The following is an 18750-nucleotide window of genomic DNA, read 5'->3' on the forward strand; positions in this document are numbered from 1 at the left end:
ATGGGGAGAAGGCAGGAACGGGGTACTGATTGTGGATGATCAGCCATGATCACATTGAATGGCGGTGCTGGCTCGAAGGGCCAAATGGCCTGCTCCTGCACCTATTGTCTATTGTCTAATTACGGGTGCTGTCTGTACGGAGTTTGTACGTTCTTCCCGTGATCGTGTGGGTTCTCTCCGGGTGCCCCAGTCTCCTCCCACACTCCAAAGACGTACTGGTTTATAGGTTAATTGGTTTGGTATGTGTAAAAATTGTCTCCAGTGTGTGTGTAGGCTTGTGTTAATGTGCGGGGATCACAGGTTGGTGTGGACTCAGTGGGCCGAAGGGCCTGTTTCCACGCTATATCTCTAAACTAAACTAAACAAAAGCTACAGTCATCCATATGAAGTTCAATCACTGAAATTAAGCCTAGTCCCATCAGGCTAACTTGAAACAAATGCTTAATTTAGGAAATTGGTATAAAATGAAGCCGAGGTGAAAGAAGAGTTAATTTGGTCAGAAAAAACATCTGAACTTATTGGCACAGAGAACAGGGAAAATATTAACCAAATTTGGATCAACAGGTTGTGCCAGTTCCCGGGTCAGCTTCATCAGCAGTTTGGCTAATGTGAAAACAAACAAGGTGCCCACAGACCCCACCATTTCCGCTTCCAATAGTTATTTTGTTGAGTTTCCAGAACACTGCCCACTTGATTTTCATTAGTCCAACACCATTTTTAAAAGTGTTTATTGTGAACTGAGTCAACTTGTTGAAGATCTGTGAATTCCTTTATTTCCACGAGTGAGTACAGATGGAAAGCATTAACTGCTTCTTCAGTGCAATATTCTCTTCCTGTTTCCTGTAACATTGTGGACTTGAAGCCATGAGTCATGGCATCATCTCACCCTTTCCCAGAACTTTTGGCTTTCCTTCAGCCCCAACCAGTATATTCAAACCCATGTTAGGGTCACTAAATCCTGCTGCCTTTCTTTAGCTGACCGTTCCTCTGAACCTTGCAGTACAATGGTGCAACTCTTTCTCCTCAGAAGGCCATAAAATGGGATTGCTCTTGCTGTATTTTAAATTCTGCGCAACATCATGGCAGCACAGCAGCGTAGCGGTAGAGTCGCTGCCTTATAGTGCCGGAGACCCGGGTTCGACCCTGACCACGGGTGTTGCCAGTACAGACTTTGTACGTTCTCCCTGTGACTGTGTGGGTTTTCTCCAGGTGCTCCGGTTTCCTCCCACACTCCAAAGACGTGCAGGTTTGTAGGATAATTGGCTTTGGTAAAAAAAAATGTGAATTGTCCCTAATGTGTCGGATGCTGTTAGTGTACGGGGTGATCGCTGGTTCATGCGGACTCGGTAGGCCGAAAGGCCTGTTTCTTCACTGTATCCCTAAAGTCCAAATCATAGACACGTTGAATACATGTCTCCTGAAGCAGGAGGCACTGATGGTTTCAACTCAAAATAACCTTAGCATCACAGTTATCAAGCAGCCAGAGGTACCTTGCAGCTGTGTTCACTCAGTGTAGAAATGTATTTGCACAGATCGCCGTCCATGAATTAAAACAGTGATAACTTTTTCATCCTTTGACAGATGAACTGGGTTCATCCATTATACAAAACGATAAAGAAGCATGACTTAATTAGCTAACTAGACCCATGATATCCTGTCAGAATTTATGCATGCACACACTTATCAAGAACTCTAGACAGCAGACGTCAGACATAATTACCTGAGGCAACAAAGCATCACAAACAACGACAGCAGAATCTCAAATGAAAGTAACACTAAATAATATCTTTGCATGCCAGTCACACCACTTAAGCACTGATCTAAAATAAACATCAAGGAAGAATAATGTTTTTGAGCTCATCTAATAAGCCTTTTGCATTTCCCGATGAATGATTACATGACAGCAATTTATTTCGCAGAACACTGACATCTGTCATAAGTGACATCCCTTAAACTGTTGTGCCACAGAAAACTGAGTTCTCAGACATTGCTTTCAAAATTTGCAATCCATGCTTTTTGTAAGTGTGGGAAAGTCGTGGATAATTTGATAGTTGTGAATGTTCAGAAACTTGTCCGATGACAACAAAAAGCGAAAACCAGAGGCATTAAAATATTAAACCATGTTGAAAATAGGTTCGGTGATTCTGCCCCCGTCTAATTGAAAGCTTGATATATTGGTGGTATAATTGAATAGATTAGAAACAACTCAGAGAAGGGAAGTAAACAGATTTTTTTTACCTTTTCCTTGAGAAAAGGTCCATTGTGGAATGCTGCAACCATGGTTGCAACAAGAAGCAAACTTTCTTCAGCGCTTATGGTTTCTACTTTGACTGATTAATTCTCAAGATAATGACATGGTATTTATCATTGCTTTCATTTACTTTAATTTTATTCAATTATACACTACTTATAAAGTGACACTGTGGCATATTTATTCAATTCAGTTCATTGCCAGCCACGAGCAAAATATTGCAGATGTTGGAAATCTGAAACAAAAAACAAAAAATGGTGGAAATTTTCAGTGCGCCACTCCGCACCCGTGGGGTAAGAAGCAGAGTTTCAACAGTCAAGAATCGTCACCACTGATGGTAAGCTGCCAAAGGTCTTTCTTGTTGCGTGCCCCAGCCCATCTACCCCTTCTCTGCCCCAGTCTCAGTGTTCTGCTCTGGTGCCAGCTCCAATACGGCAGTCAAAGGCCAGCGTAGACTGGCTAAGAATCTCTCCCAGTGTAACCTGACCCGAAATGTGATCAGTCTGAAGAAGGGTCTCGACCTGTAACATCTCCCATTCCTTCTCTCCAGAGATGCTGCCTGTCCAGCTGAGTTACTGCAGCATTTTGTGTCTATCTTCGGTTTAAAGCAGCATCTGCAGTTCCTTCCTACACTGCTCCCAACCTTGTTGAACATCAAAGTCAGGCCTTCCGACACTGACACATTCCTTATATTTAGATATTTTGGATTAGCTTATTGTCATATACACCAGGATACAATGACATTCCTTCTTCACTTGAAGCTCATAGAGTACTCAGTACACATGATACTGACAGATACCACAATTAATCCAGCAATCAATGCAACACAGCAGAATATTGCAAAGACTGCAGAGCAATCTGAATTAGTGCAAAAAAAAAATTACTGAAGTGTAACATCAGAATAACCAAATGATGTAAAGTTAATAGTACATGAGCAGAATTAGGCCAATCGGCCACAACTCTCCCATTTAATCAGGCTATGTTTCCCTCTCAACCCCATTCTCGTGAGGTAATTGGTTCAGGAGTCTGGTAGCAATGGGAAAGAGATTATTCTTAAGTTTGGACATCAGAGCTTTCAAGCTCCTGTATACAGAGAACATAGCACAGGAACGGCTCCTTTTGTGCTGGCCATTGTGCCAAGTTAAACTGATCTCATCTGCCTGTACATAATCCCTACCCCTCTATACACTGTATTTCCATGTGCCTATCTAAAAGCCTCTCAAACGTCACTTGCATATCGGCCTCCTCCACCAACCCTGGCAATGCATTTCAGGCCCCCACCACTCTTGGTGTAATAAACCTGCCCCACACATCTCCAACTTTTATTTTATGTGGATGTGTGTTTTGTTGCTTTTCACTTAGTATGACTGTATGGTAACTCAAATTTCACTGTACCTTAACTGTTACTACCTTCTCTGCCACAGAAGGTAGTTGAGGCCAGTTCATTGGCTATATTTAAGAGGGAGTTAGATGTGGCCCTTGTGGCTAAAGGGATCAGGGGGTATGGAGAGAAGGCAGGGATGGGATACTGAGGTGGATGATCAGCCATGATCATATTGAATGGTGGTGCAGGCTCGAAGGGCCGAATGGCCTACTCCTGCACCTATTTTCTACGTTTCTATGTTACATGTGACCTTGAAACCTTGAAACCTTGATTCAAGATGGTGGTTTACTGCTTCTTTTTCAAGGATGATAATTGATGGATGATAAATACTGGCCCTTCCTTTGATGCCCACATCCCATAAATTAAATTAAATGTAAATTAAATGGAGCAACGTGCTAACTGGAACATAAACAGTTCTTCTTCTTCTTGCGTATGGCGTGCACAGCCTAAAGTTGTAGGACAACTTGTTCTATTTGATCTTATTTGATTGTGCACGCCAGGGTTGATTGCATTTGTCGAAACAGGGCAGACCACATGAAGGTTGCAATCTCCCACCCCAACATAAACAGTTAAAGTTGAGGAATTAATGTTTAGGCCACAGAAGAAAAAAGTTTTATATATGAGAAGGCTTTGAAATGTATCCATTTATATTTCTGAACAACAAACAAATGACTTGCATTCAGGAGAAGACAGGTTAACATGTGTGTTACATCTCATTCCCTTTAATGGAACTTCCTGAGATTGTTTGATTAATATCGTATATGTCAACAAAAACTCAATAATTTGAACAGGGTAGATTTGAATTCGTTCAGGAAGGTTGAACAATTTCAACAAACATTCAGAAGATATCTGCTTCCCCCATGTGCTGTAATTGAGGTTTGTATTCCACGGCTGCAGAGTAATTTGGTCGAGACTCAAGCGTTGAACTTGTATTTCATGACCGTGACTAGAAAAACTGTTTACAGTACATGAGGTAAGACAAAATTAGAATTCATTTCTGACATCCATCACACTCACATCACCCCTGGGGGAAAAAAGGATCATATTTGAATAAAAGTAATTTGGTACAAAATACTGGGCGTATTGATGTTTCAGTCAAGTTTCTATCCTTGAAAGATTGAAAGAACACAGTATGTGGCATCTTCTCCGATTGGACTTAACACATTACCCCTCCCCTGACATCTCTGTATTTTCAGAGAAGACCATAGGCATTCAGTAACTCTTCATCGGTTGTTTAGCTCAGTGGAAATATTCTGTTTTATTTTAAACAGCTTAATAAACCTGTTCTATCATTTCAATACCCGGCTATTTATAGATCTCTAGGCCCCGCGTTATTGTACCCTCCCAAATAGAAACATTTATCTTTGTAATAAAAAACTCTCCTTAATCTTCTGGTCAAAATGTGCCACTCCTACATTTAATTTCATCTGCCCATTTCACCACCCTCTTGATGTCCTGCTGAAATTGTGTTACCATCCTCCTCTTATTTGCTGCGTTTCTGAATCTTATTATCATCTGCAGCTTTCGAAATGATGACATGTATACCCGTCCAATTCATTAAACCATATTTTTAAAAAGTGCATTTGTTTTAATGCAGAGCCCAAGGGAGCATCACTGCACACTTCCCACCAGTTTGAAAAACGATCATTCACCACTACTCTCTTCTTTCAGTTCCTTGGGCAATTTTGCATCAGTGCTGTCAATGCCTGCTTAATTCTCTGGAGTTCAACTTTGTTAGCAAATTCATGATTCAATGCTTAATCAAACACTTTAAAATATATAAGCACCGACCATATTAGCCTGATCAAAGCACCCTGCTACATCATCAAGGATCTCAATCAAGTTAGTTTAAAACAATTTGCCTTTAATAAAGATAGACACAAAATGCTGGAGTAACTCAGCGGGACAGGCGGCATCTCATCTCTGAAGAGAAGGAATGGGTGATGTTTCAGGTCGAGACCCTTCTTCAGATCCATGCTCTATGGTTTGCTTGCCATGGTTCGTTTAGTGTCAGTGCAATTGTTCCTAGATTACCATCTGTAATAAGTTTCCTTCCAAAATGCTATTAGGAGAAGTTATTTTACTAATGGTAGACACAAAATGCTGGAGTAACTCAGCGGGTCAGGCATCATCTCTGGAGTGAAGAAATGGGTTGGAGAGAAGGAATTATTTTACTAATAAATCTTTGAATCTAGTAACCAGTGAGAGCTTTTTAAAAGATATATATTATAGTCCTGTCTTCTTGAATTTTAGAAAAAGATTATTCTCTGCAATTTATGTCACTACTTCCCTCAGCAATATATGATGCTTTTCTTGATTTGGGTACTTTGAGTTTAATATTAGATCAACATCAGGAAGATATCCAATTCAAAGAATTATGTTCTAAAAATTGGGAATAGGCCATTGAATGATGAATACACAGTAAGCTGAGAGGCATTTTGTTTCAAGGCCAGGTACTGAACAAATCAGATGTTCGTGACATTTTGCATGATAATAATGGCCTAACTCAACCCAAGGCAACTGAATCATTCTACCACAACTATCAGGCAACTGAATCATCCTACCACAACTAAAGAGCAGCCCTGAACTAATATCTACCTCATTGGTGACCCTCAGACTATCTTTGATCAGACTTTATCTTGTACTAAACGTTATTCCCATATCATGGATCTATCTATACACTGTAAATAGCTCGATTGTAATCATGTTTTTCACTGACTAGATAGCATGCAAAAGAAGCTTTTCGCTGTATCTTGATACACATGACAATATACAAAGCTAAACTACACTACCCCTGTGATGTGCCACTGCAGATAAAACAAAGAAAGTCATGCATGTGTGAGTAAGAGTGGAGGAGCCAGGGTCATCAAGGACAAAGGCTTGGATTCGATGTTGACAGAGAACAAATCATCAACGAAAATACCATTGAATACCCATGGGAGGTGATTCAACTTTTATTGGAGATGGTGATTGCCTAATTTTGCATGGACAAATATTGAATAACCCAAACCTGAATGCTAGAACTTTTGTTGAGCATTTAGCCAGCTTCATTATTTGAAGCTGAATTCTTACCAAATGAGTGGGGGGGGTGGATTTTACAAGGAACTGCATGTTCTCCAGAGATGCAGCTTGACTCATTAAGTTACTGCAGCACTTTGTGTCATTTTTTGGGTGAACGAGTGATTTACTTTAGTTTACTTTAGAGATACAGCGTGAAAACAGGCCGTGCCGACCAGCAATCATAGAAACATAGAAAAATAGGTGCAGGAGTAGGCCATTCGGCCCTTCGAGCCTGCACCGCCATTCAATATGATCATGGCTGACCATCCAACTCAGTATCCTGTACCTGCCTTCTCTTCATACCTCCTGATCTCTTTAGCCACAAGGGCCACATCTAACTCCCTCTTAAATATAGCCAATGAACTGGCCTCAACTACCTTCTGTGGCAGAGAATTCCTGAGATTCACCACTGTGTGTGAAAAATGTTTTTCTCATCTCGGTCCTAAAAGATTTCCCCCTTATCCTTAAACTGTGACCCCGGACATCAATCCCCGCACACTAACATTATCGTACACAAACTAGGGACAATTTACACATACATCAAACCAATTAACCTACATACCTGTACATCTTTGGCGTGTGGGAGGAAACCAAAGATCTCGGAGAAAACCCATGCGGTCATGGGGAGAACCTGCTGACTCCGTACAGACAGCACCCGTAGTCTGGATCAAGCCCGGGTCTCCGGTGTTGCAAGCGCTGTAAGGCAGCATCTCTGTCGCTGCGCCACCGTGCCATGTTTGGTACTTTCCCTTGTTAGGATCCCTGCAGTGGATTTATTTCCATGGGCCACCTCACCGTCACCTTCCCACAGCAAGTAATGATACTTGGTCTCATCATACAACCAACAAAAGTGAATGAGGCCAGTAATGGATTGTTCAAATAAAATCCTTTAAAAGCCTTGAGGATTAATCAATGTGAAATATGAAAATGCAAACTGTTCCAGTTCAATTGTAAAGATAAAAGGTTTACAGGCTTAAAGACACCATGTAGTTATTAACCCACAGCTGACTGTCTATCAACATCTGGGAGATAAATCTCTTGTGGTATTGCTATTTTTGTTAGGGTGGTTTCTTTCATCCTATTACTAAATAAAACTTCCTAACACTAGTTCAGACACACAGTGCCCTTTGCCTCATTTGTTTGTCGTGATTCTTTGTGCCTGACAAACCACTAAGCTTTTTAATAATAATGATGTTGAGTGGTTCCACTTCCATCTGAGTGTGGCTTTGTGGTCAGCTGAGACCTGTCAGACCACTGCTGTGGTTCATGTGTGCTCAGCAGTGTAACCCAACATCTGACGAGTCGTGGAATGCCTACGTTTCCTTAACTGTGCTGAGAAAGTAGCTGAGTGCTTTTTAGTAAAGAAGCACGTGGCACAGTTTTTAGTTATGAGACACAGCGTGGAAACAGGCCCTTCGGCCCACCGAGTCCACACTGACCAGCCATCCCCGCACACTAACACTAACCTACAAACACAAGGGACTATTTACAATTTTACCAAAGCCAATTAGCCTTGGTATAACAAAATTGCTGGGGAAACTCAGCGGGTGCTGCAGCATCTATGGAGCGAAGGAAATAGGCGACGTTTCGGCCCGAAACGTCACCTATTTCCTTCGCTCCATAGATGCTGCTGCACCCGCTGAGTTTCCCCAGCAATTTTGTGTACCTTCGATATTCCAGCATCTGCAGTTCCCTTTTGAACACGATAGCCTTGGTATAAACCTGGTCCTGCATACCTGACCACATGGGTTTTCTCCGGGATCTTCGGTTTCCTCCCACATTCCAAAGGCGTACAGGTATGTAGGTTAGTTTGGTTAAGAGCTGTACATCTTTGGAGAGTGGGAGGAAATCGGAGCACCCGGAGCAAACCCACGCAGGTCATGGGGAGAATGTACAAACTCCGTACAGGCAGCACCCATAGTCAGGATCGAACCTGGGTCTCTGGCACTGTAAAAGGCAGCAACTCTACCGCTGCACCACCGTGCCAGTAAGAAGAAGGCCATTTATGTTCCAGCACTTAGCAGCTGCTAATAGTTATAATTGTTTAATTATCGCAGCAAACTGTGCTTAATTTTATGTTGTTGTACTGCTTTTCAGTGATTCCATTCAAACATAATCTCCACATTACAGCAATTAGTGGTGAATCCTTGGTCTGAAATATCAATGAAGGGTCAGAACATTGGACCAGGGGCACAACATTCAATCCTTCAGGCACTCGCCTCTATTCAATTGGATCGTGCCAAATTTGCATCTTAACTCCATTAGTTCAGCAACCTTTAATTTAGTTTAGTTTATAGATACACTGTGGAAACAGGCCCTTCGGCCCACCGAGTCCACACTGACCAGCGTTCCCGCACATTAGCACTATCCTGCACATACTAGGGAGAATTTACATTTATATCAAGCCAATTAACCTACAAACCTGTACGTCCTTAGAGTATGGGAGGAAAACAAAGGCTTTGGAGATAATACCATGATAACGTACAAACTCTGTACAGACAGCACCTGTAGTCAGGATCGAACCCCGGATTAGACAATAGACAATAGACAATAGATGCAGGAGTAGGCCATTCGGCCCTTCGAGCCAGCACCGCCATTCAATGTGATCATGGCTGATCATCCCCAATCAGTACCCCGTTCCTGCCTTCTCCCCATATCCCCTGACTCTGCTATCTTTAAGAGTTCTGGGGCTGTAAGCGCTGCAAGGCAGCAACTTTACCGCTGCGCCACCGTACCACCCTTAATATCCTGGCATTCCAGAAATCTCTCAATCACAGGCCTGAAACATTCAATCGACTTGACATCGCCAGTTTTAAGTTCTAGATTTTAAAACTGCATGTGGAAAGAAGAAGAGCTTCCTGCCAAAATTCTTAGGAGGTCAATTTAATCAATAAAATAGGATAGAAAGGAAGAATAATAGCGTATATTAGAGATTTAATAGCAGGGTGCTAAGAAAGGTGTGTGGTAAAAGCAAAGTGGATATGGTTATATGAAAAGATAATCATGTTTGACCAATTTATTGGAGTTAACATGGAACATAGGACAGTATAGCACAGGAACAGGTCCTTCTGTCGCAATGTCTATGCCGAATATGATGCCAAGATAAATTAATCTCCTCTGCCTGCACATGATCTATATCCCTCCAGTGCCCGCATACCTATATGGCTATCTAAATGTCTCTTAAACACCACTATTGTATCTGTCTCCACCACCAACCCCAGCAGCGCATTCAGGCACCCACTAACCACTGTGTAAAAGGACTTTACCTTGTATACTAACCTACACATACTAGCGACAATTTTACAACTTACCGAAGCCAATTATCCCACAAAACCTGTACGTCTTTGGAGTGTAGGGGGAAACCGGGGCACCCGGAGAAAACCCACGCGGTCACAGGGAGAACGCACAAACTCCGTACAGACAGCGCCCGTAGTCAGGATCGAACCCGGGTCTCTGGTGCCATGAGGCAGCGACTCTACCATCCTAATATAAGAATATAGGAAAGAGATACAGACTGGGCCTGAGTTACAGACCTTCCCTGCAGGCTCCACTATTCAATAAGCTCAAGGCTTATTGATTGGCAAATGATTGAATATTTAATATCATGGAATTTATTTAAAGTTACCGCATTCTTAAAAAGCACTCAAGTCCCTCCCTGGCAACTTCCTGCGATAAAGGCCTCCTCTTTTGTCAGCTTTCTTTGCCTAGTGATTACATTTGTGATGATATAGAACAAGACCATTTCCCTTCTTCGGATTTTCTTCTGGTCTTTCTAATCCTCCATGGAGTGCAGAGACTGGGATCCCAGTTTGGGTCAGTCTACACAGGCAGGGTTTGGTAGACAGTTTAGTTTAGTTTAGTTTAGTTTAGAGATACAGTGCGGAAACAAGCCCGTTAGCCCATCGAGTCTGCACTGACCAACGATCCCCGCTCATTAACACGAGGGACAATATTTTAAAAAATATTATACCAAGCCAATGTAACTACAAACCTGTACATCTTTGGAGTGTGGGAAGAAACCGAAGATCTCGGTTAAAACTCATGCAGGTCACAGGGAGAACATATAAACTCTGTACAGACAAGCACCCCTAGTCAGGATTGAACCTGGGACTGGCGCTGCAAGGCAGTAGCTCTACCGCTACGCCACCAAGCCACCTGGTTGTGAGGCAGTCTACAAGAGAGAGGTGACTCCCCTTCTAAACACCATTCGGTTTGTGCATGCTTAATGCTCTGAGAGAACAGCCACTTGTTGTGATTCAGACAAATGGATTTGAGAATCTCATCTGAAACAAATATTGAGCATTGAACAATTGTTGACGACATTTCAGGGAAATCGAGAACCAGAGGACGTAGGGTTAAAGTGAGGGGAAAAAGATTTAATAATAATAATAATGGATGGGATTTATATAGCGCCTTTCTAATACTCAAGGCGCTTTACATCGCATTATTCATTCACTCCTCAGTCACACTCGGTGGTGGTAAGCTACTTCTGTAGCCACAGCTGCCCTGGGGCAGACTGACGGAAGCGTGGCTGCCATTCTGCGCCTACGGCCCCTCCGACCACCACCAATCTCTCACACACATTCACACACAGGCAAAGGTGGGTGAAGTGTCTTGCCCAAGGACACAACGACAGTATGCACTCCAAGCGGGATTCGAACCGGCCACCTTCCGGTCGCCAGCCGAACACTTAGCCCATTGTGCCATCTGTCGTCCCAATTTTAATAGGTACCTGAAGGGTAACCTTTTACACAAAGGGTGGTTGGTGTAGGGAACGAGCTGCTGGAGGAGGAAGTTGAGGCAGGTACTATTGTAATGGTTAAGAAACATTTAGACAGGTACATGGATAGGATGGGTTTAGAGGGATATAGGCCAAACATGGACAGGTGGGACGTGTAGATGGGATATGTTGGTCGGTGTGGGCAAGTTGGGCTATGACTCTATGATTCTATGAATCTATTACTCTATTTAGGTGAATGGAATACCAGAAAGAGAGAACTCAAATTTTACACGCTAAAATGTCCATAACCCATTAAGGATTAACTTCAGTGCTCTCAGAAATGTTATGAAAAAGATTGATTAATGCAATGTTAATGTCATTTTCATCTGGACAAAGCCACATATTTTCTGAGTGTTCTTCAAGTAAATTTCTAGGCCAAGATGTTCTGTTCCACTGGTGATCAGAAGGCCGTCCAGACATACTAAGACAAGGAGATTACTGTGTTCATCAGTGCCAGTGTGATGATTTGTAGCATGAAACATACTGCAAGCTGGCTATTTTATTTGGCATAACTCAAAACAATTAAAAGGATTAAATTTGCTCACATTGTTCTTCATGCATCATTTCCCTACAAATGTACAATAGCCAGCCCCAAGATGATTCATAACATTGAGCAATCGAAAGTCTTCTTCTGTGTTTTTAACACACATGCTTCTCCGTGTGTAGGAAGGAACTGCAGATGCTGGTTACACTGAAGATAGGCATAAAACGCTGGAGTAACTCAGCGGGTCAGTCAGCATCTCTGGCAAAATAAAATAGGTGACATTTCAGGTCTAAAGAAGGGTTTTGATCCGAAACGTCACCTATTCCTTCTCTCCAGAGATACTGCCTGACCGTTGAGTTACTCCTTCCTAAATGTACCAGGATTCCAGTACGAGGATAAGAGATGAACAACTTATGTTATTTTCTCTTCAGAAAAGAAGTCTGAGGGGTGATCTGGTACAGATTCAGATTGAGCTTTGTTTATTATCACATACATCAGGGCACAATGAAATTCCTTGTTCAGATGAAGCTCATTGAGTAAACAGTATACAAAACAACGAGGTAGCTAAGCGAGAGCTAGCTGTCTTTGTTAACAACAGGCGCTTGGACTTCCAACAAACACCCACTTACCTTGGCGTAAAGCTGGCAGGTCACTTACATTTCGTCAACACCTGGCTGGTCTCCGCGACAAGGTCATGGCACGTAGCGGCCTCATCCGACGCCTGGGAGGAACAAGATGGGGAGCCAGTCCATCAACTCTTCGCACCTCTGCCTTAGCTCTTGTGTATACCCCGGCTGAGTACTGCACACCCATATATAGTAGAAGTAGACAGACATACTAGCCTGGTAGACACAAGCCTGAACAGCACCTTGTGAAACATTGGTGCCTTCAACCTACTCCAGTCGAGCAGCTCCCTATACATTCAGGCATTCCGCCTGCAGGGATCCGAAGGCAAGCAGCAACTCTGGCACATCTTGTCGTGCCATGGACCCAGATCACCTCCTCCATCAGGCTATTAGCAGAGAGCAGAGGTCACCCCGACTGAAGTCCCGTCACCCCTTTGCTCCACATGGAAAACAACTCCTTGCATCCATCCAGCCAACTGAAACAAAAGCACACTGGATAGCCACAGGAATGGAAGACAACCTCATCTCCATTACACAGCTACATCTCTTCACCAGATAAAAGCTGTCCAGGGTCTGACCTCCCCAGAGGAGCACGGGTGAAGCTCAACAGACTTTGTACGGGAGTTGGGCATTTCAATGCCAGCATGTGGCGATGGGGACTCCACCAGAACCCAGCCTGTGAATGCGGAGCAGAACAACCATGTCATCTCCGGGTGCCCGCTCTACCACCCACCAAATGGAGCTCAGGGCCTGGCAGACATTGACGCAGAGACAACAACCTGGCTGCTCAACACCCGGCTTGAGATCTAAAGGGGCTGTCCCACTTGGGCGACCTAATCCGCGAGTTCTGGCGAGTTTGCCCTCGACTCTTACTCGCAGCATGGTCGACACGAGGTCATAGGAGGTCTTTGTAACTCTCCTTCATGCTCGAGAGTAGTCCCCATGTATTCGAGGCTTCAGCTAGGTCAACATGTTGAAAAATGCCCACGAGGAAAAAAAGGTCGCCGTGGAAAAAATCAATACTTTTTTTACTCGTAGGTTTAGTCGTAGTAAGTCGTAGTAGGTCGGCATGTTAGTCGTGGGTAATCAAGGGTAGTCAAAGGTAGTCGAAGGCAGTCGTAAATAGTCGAAGGGAGGTCGAAGGAGATCGACGGAGGTCGTCTTCACTCTCCACTATTCGGTGTCCAATTTTCCCGAAGTTAGTCGTAACTAGTCGTAGCTAGTCGAAGTTAGTCTTCAACAAAGTCGAAGGAGGTCGAAGGAGGTCTTCTACATAGTCAAAGGAGGTCTTCAACATGACATTTTTTCAAACGCTCCTAAACTCTTCTGAACTCGCCAATTAGATCGCTAAAGTGGGACAGCCCCTTAACTATTCCTTTGGTTTATGTTTCATTCGCAAGAAGAAGAAGATAACAACTATAGATTCATGTTCATAGGAGGAGGAGCCATCTTGGTGAACGGCTGCTAGCCAGCAGCCGTCCGTTTTAAATTCGTTTTCTTTATAGTTTTTAGTGAGTCCTGTTTTTTGTTTGCAGGGGATATGGTCTTTTTAATGTGGGGGGTAGGTGTAAATTTTATTTCTAGGTCCCTACCTGGTCGGTGTGGCAGCCTTTTCTCCGGGCTGCCCGTCGACCCGTCCTCGTGGCCTACCAGCGGGCTTGGAGCGCCATTTCCTGGCGGGGACCGCCCAGCACCTCGGCCTCGGCGGCGGCACAGCATTGGAGCGCTGGAGCGGAGCGGAGTGGAGCGGGCGATGCCTTGCCTGGGTCGCCGCGCTGGAGCGACGCGCTGGACCGCCGAGAGCAACATCTCCGGGCTGCGGGTCTGCGGAGCGGAGAGGCGGCAGTGCGGCGAGGTGGCAGTGCGGAGAGGCGGCGCCGACTTTTTCATCGGGAGCCTGGGAGCTCCAAACCGGCGCGGCCTTGTCGACTTCGGCAGCCGCGGGCTCCAATCAGGAAGCGGCCGTTCCAGGTGGCCCAGCTGCCGAAAGGACTCTCCCGACGCCGGGGCAAGACCACCCGGTGAGAACGGCCAGTGACATCGGGCCTCCGTAGAGGCAATTGCGGTGGCCTCAATAGGCCTGACTTTGGGGTGAACATGGGGTGGGGAATGGACATTGTGCCTTCCCCCACAGTGGTATCCATTGTGGGGGGATGATTTTTTTGTCTAATTTGTAGTCCTGTAGGTCTGTGTCCAAGATGGCTGCCGTGAAGAGAGAGTGGACGCTGGCGCGCTTTGGCTGCCGCTGCTCTCTCTTCACACTGTGTTTTTGATTTTCTGTTTTTGGATTGAATTCTGTTTTTAATTTGTGTCTCTGTGATGTCTTTATTACTTGTTATATTCCGATTATATGTTATTCCGATTACTATGTAAGGTGTCCTTGAGATGTCTGAAAGGCGCCCATTAAATATAATTTATTATTATTATTATTATAAGTTTTAGGACCAGAATTAGGCAATTCAGCCTATCAAGTCTACTCCGCCATTCAATCATGGCTGATCTCTCTTTCCCTCTCAACCTCATTCTCCTGCTTTCACTCCATAACCCTTGACACAACGACAACTGGACAACAGAGAATGGTACTAAAAACATTGGGTAATCTGAAGTAGTGCAAAAAAAAGTCTTTACATTTGCAGCAGATATAACATTTCTACTTAACAAAACCACAGGTCATAAATATAAGAAAGTCTACAAAGAAATCCTGCAAGCAATTCTTTACCTGAAGAACGTTGAGAATGGAGACCTCATTCGCACAGAGCGTGGTTGAAGTAAACAGTATTTTATTTAAGATGACGTTTTATAGCATTTAATAGCATTGAAGAGGAGGTTGCACAAGGTTATGATGGGACTGAGGATTATGATGATTGACCTAGATGAGGGAAGATGGGAGAAGGCTTCAGGAAAGTGCAAACATCAGCATTGACTGGTTGGCCAATTGGCCAAGTCTGGTCTGCAGAAGGGTCTCCACCTGAACGTCACCTGTTCTCCAGAGATGCTGTCTGATCGGCTGTTTCTCCAGTTTTTTGTGCCTATCTTTGGCCTTTCTATCAGACAAACATCCTTTTTAAGCTGATGTAATCTTATAGAAAAAGGTCAGATTACAAAAAGAGTTTGCCCTATGTTACTGGATCTATTTATATGATCTATTTTCACTGTGGTTTGCAAAGACTTAAGGGCCTGTCCAACTTTCACGACCTAATTCACGACCTCTGCCGAGTTTGCCCTTGACTCATACTCGCAGCATGGTCATCACGAGGTCGTAGGAAGTCATGGGAGGTCGTAGGAAGTCGTAGGTAAGTCGTAGCAGGCCGTGATTCTGGTCGTAAGTACTTTTGGCATCAAGTAGGTCGGGGTGTTTTTTCTAGCCTGATGAAAAATGTCCACTAGTAAAAAAGGTCGTGAATTATGTCGTGAAAGTGGGACAGGCCCATTAGTCAACTGAGATAGTAAGTCATGAGGAGTCAGCACAAGACAATTCCACATGTATACCAGCATAGGAGGAAGACTGATTTGCCGCGAATGGCATTAAAAACACAAGCATTATGTGTACACACTGACAGAATGGACACCCATCCCACAAACCTTCCACAACACTCTAGATACCCATTTGTCATAGTTTTGCCACAGCCAACCGCAATAATTTTATTTTTTCCTTTCTTCTATTAAAAAGATCAATACCGAGGTTTCCAAAGAGTCTCGAGTTATTATAAGATAGAGCTGCTGTTTAATCACAGATGAAAGTATTGGTTGTCATTAGCGGCATAATTGATCTGGGAAGACAGCAGACATACTGAAAGTAGTTATAAATTTCCATCTGAACCATCATTGACCAGACACTGTCCACTGACCTTTCACCTTAAAGATAATTAGGTATGGATAACAGATTACTGTGGCACAAGAAAAAAATGTCAGATCAAAGATATTCAATAACACAGAATTCTCAAAAATCGATAATAAAGTTTAGGGGGGAAATATTTATTGATTTCAAAGAATCAGATTGAGGACAAGAGCAACCAAAACTCAAGCTCTGTTTAGTACTGCCAGCCCCAAAAACAAATATAACTCCCACAGTTCTAACCTATGTTTTTTTTTAAATTTTATTTATTAGAAGTACAGTACATTACAATAGTACAAGCCAAATATATCTTATTACATTTATTGTACCACTTCATTTTTTAAGCTTTAAAAAGAGAGAAATAAAGAAAGTAAAGATCCTATGTTATATGTATTTTGTAATTATCAAAACTGAACGAGATAGTTTGTTTTCGCTTAGGCTTTTTCTTAAGCTTTTTCTGTTAAAATATATTTAATGATCAATATAATATTTTTTCAAAGATATTAATATTTGTTGATATAATCAGTCACACAATGTTTTTGGAACATCCAAATTTTACACCAGAATGTCAAGCCAAAAGGCGCTAGTTATTTTTGAGCCGTATAAAGATCTTACCATATTTTGAGCGAGTTGCTTCACTCAAGCTTATCCTGTTGCTTTTTGAGTCTCCCTTATATCATCTTCATAGTCATCATTAAATCATTCTTTGTTTAATTATTTCATCTCTTTTATTCTCAGTGCCAACCTGAACCACAATGTTTTTGCCCCTAATATTTTAATCAACAAAACAAGTCATTCATCGCTCTGCCCGATTCAGTTGCAAATATTTTAGGAGTATCATAAAACTTCAGATCTGAGATTAGAGCTTAGAGCACAAACGTATAATGTGGAAACAAATGCACATTCTTATTTGAGGCAGACAATTCAAATGAAAAGGCTCCATTGAAGAATTTGCTGTTTTACAGTCTGGTTTTTGGTGTGGAAATTGGGTGTTTCCTGTGTTTTCACAGAAACAAAATGGACAAACGTACGAACTCAGACACTCTCTGACATTCTTTTATTTATTCATTCATGAAAAGTTACTGGTAAGGCTAGCCACTGTCCATCCCTAACTAACCCATGAACCGAGCGTCTTGTGTAAACCATACTGGTGGTTCTGAAGTCAGGACAGATCAGAGTGGAAAGAAAGGCATATTATCTTCCTCACTGCGTAGCATTTAAAAATTACATACAGATGGAAACTTGCTGAGTTTTTGGCCAGGAAGTTATGAATTGCATGCCTGCTTTTGAAAGTAACTTTAATTAAACTTTTCAATTTAACTTACCATCCCTGGTAAATGGAAGAGACTATTTTTTGCCCCAATTGGCTAGATACACAAAGATGCTGGAGAAACTCAGCGAGAGCAGCAGCATCTATGGAGTGAAGGAAATAGGCAACGTTTCGGGCCGAAACCCTGAATCTTTTTAGAAATTGCCAGAAACAAAAAAAACACCTTGAATAAAACACAGTACTGGAATAACTCAGCGGGTCAAGCAGCATCTGTGGAGGAAATGAATTGGTGACATTTTGGGTCAGATCCCTTTTTCAGACTCTATTCCTTCCACAGATGCTGCCTGACTGCTGAGTTGCTCCAGCACTTTGTGTTTTACTTGTAGAAATAGCCAGTCCCATCCACAAGAAAGTGAGTTAAAAACATTGTAACACTCAGTTACATACTCCCTACAAACACGGATCCCATGTTGCTAAAACCTTGTCACAGATGCAATCACCTGTCCATGAATAGATATTCATAACAAACAACACTTGGATCAGTATAGTCACCCTGTCAAGAAATTGCACTGTAGGTGTTGTCTCTTTATTGAAAATGAGCAGCCAAACAAAACCCACAGACCCTGGACTGAATCAACAGCAGCGACTGTAAACACAGTGGGGTTTTCCATCTATCTACCGCAAGAAAACATGCAAGAAATGGCAAAGGGACAGGATTGATGCTGGAAAATCTCTACTTTGGCCACCTTACTAAACCACAAAATTTACATAGGCTACGTTTTCTTCATGTCCATTTGTAGCATGACGGAAATATTCTATTGGCATCCAGCAACACTACGTGTATGCATGTTACTGTAAATCCATAAGGGCCGGCACAGTGGTGCAGCGGTAGAGTTGCTGCCTTAGAGCGTCAGAAACCCAGGTTCAATCCTGACTTTGGACGCTGTCCGCACGGGGTTTGTTCATTCTCCCTGTGACCGTATGGGTTTTCCCCAAGTGCTGCAGTTTCCCCTAATTCTCCAAAGACTGATGACTAGAAAAAGAATAAAACTCTCCAAAA

The sequence above is a fragment of the Amblyraja radiata genome, chromosome 14 (assembly GCF_010909765.2).
Source record: "Amblyraja radiata isolate CabotCenter1 chromosome 14, sAmbRad1.1.pri, whole genome shotgun sequence".
NCBI classification, from domain to species: Eukaryota; Metazoa; Chordata; class Chondrichthyes; order Rajiformes; family Rajidae; genus Amblyraja; species Amblyraja radiata.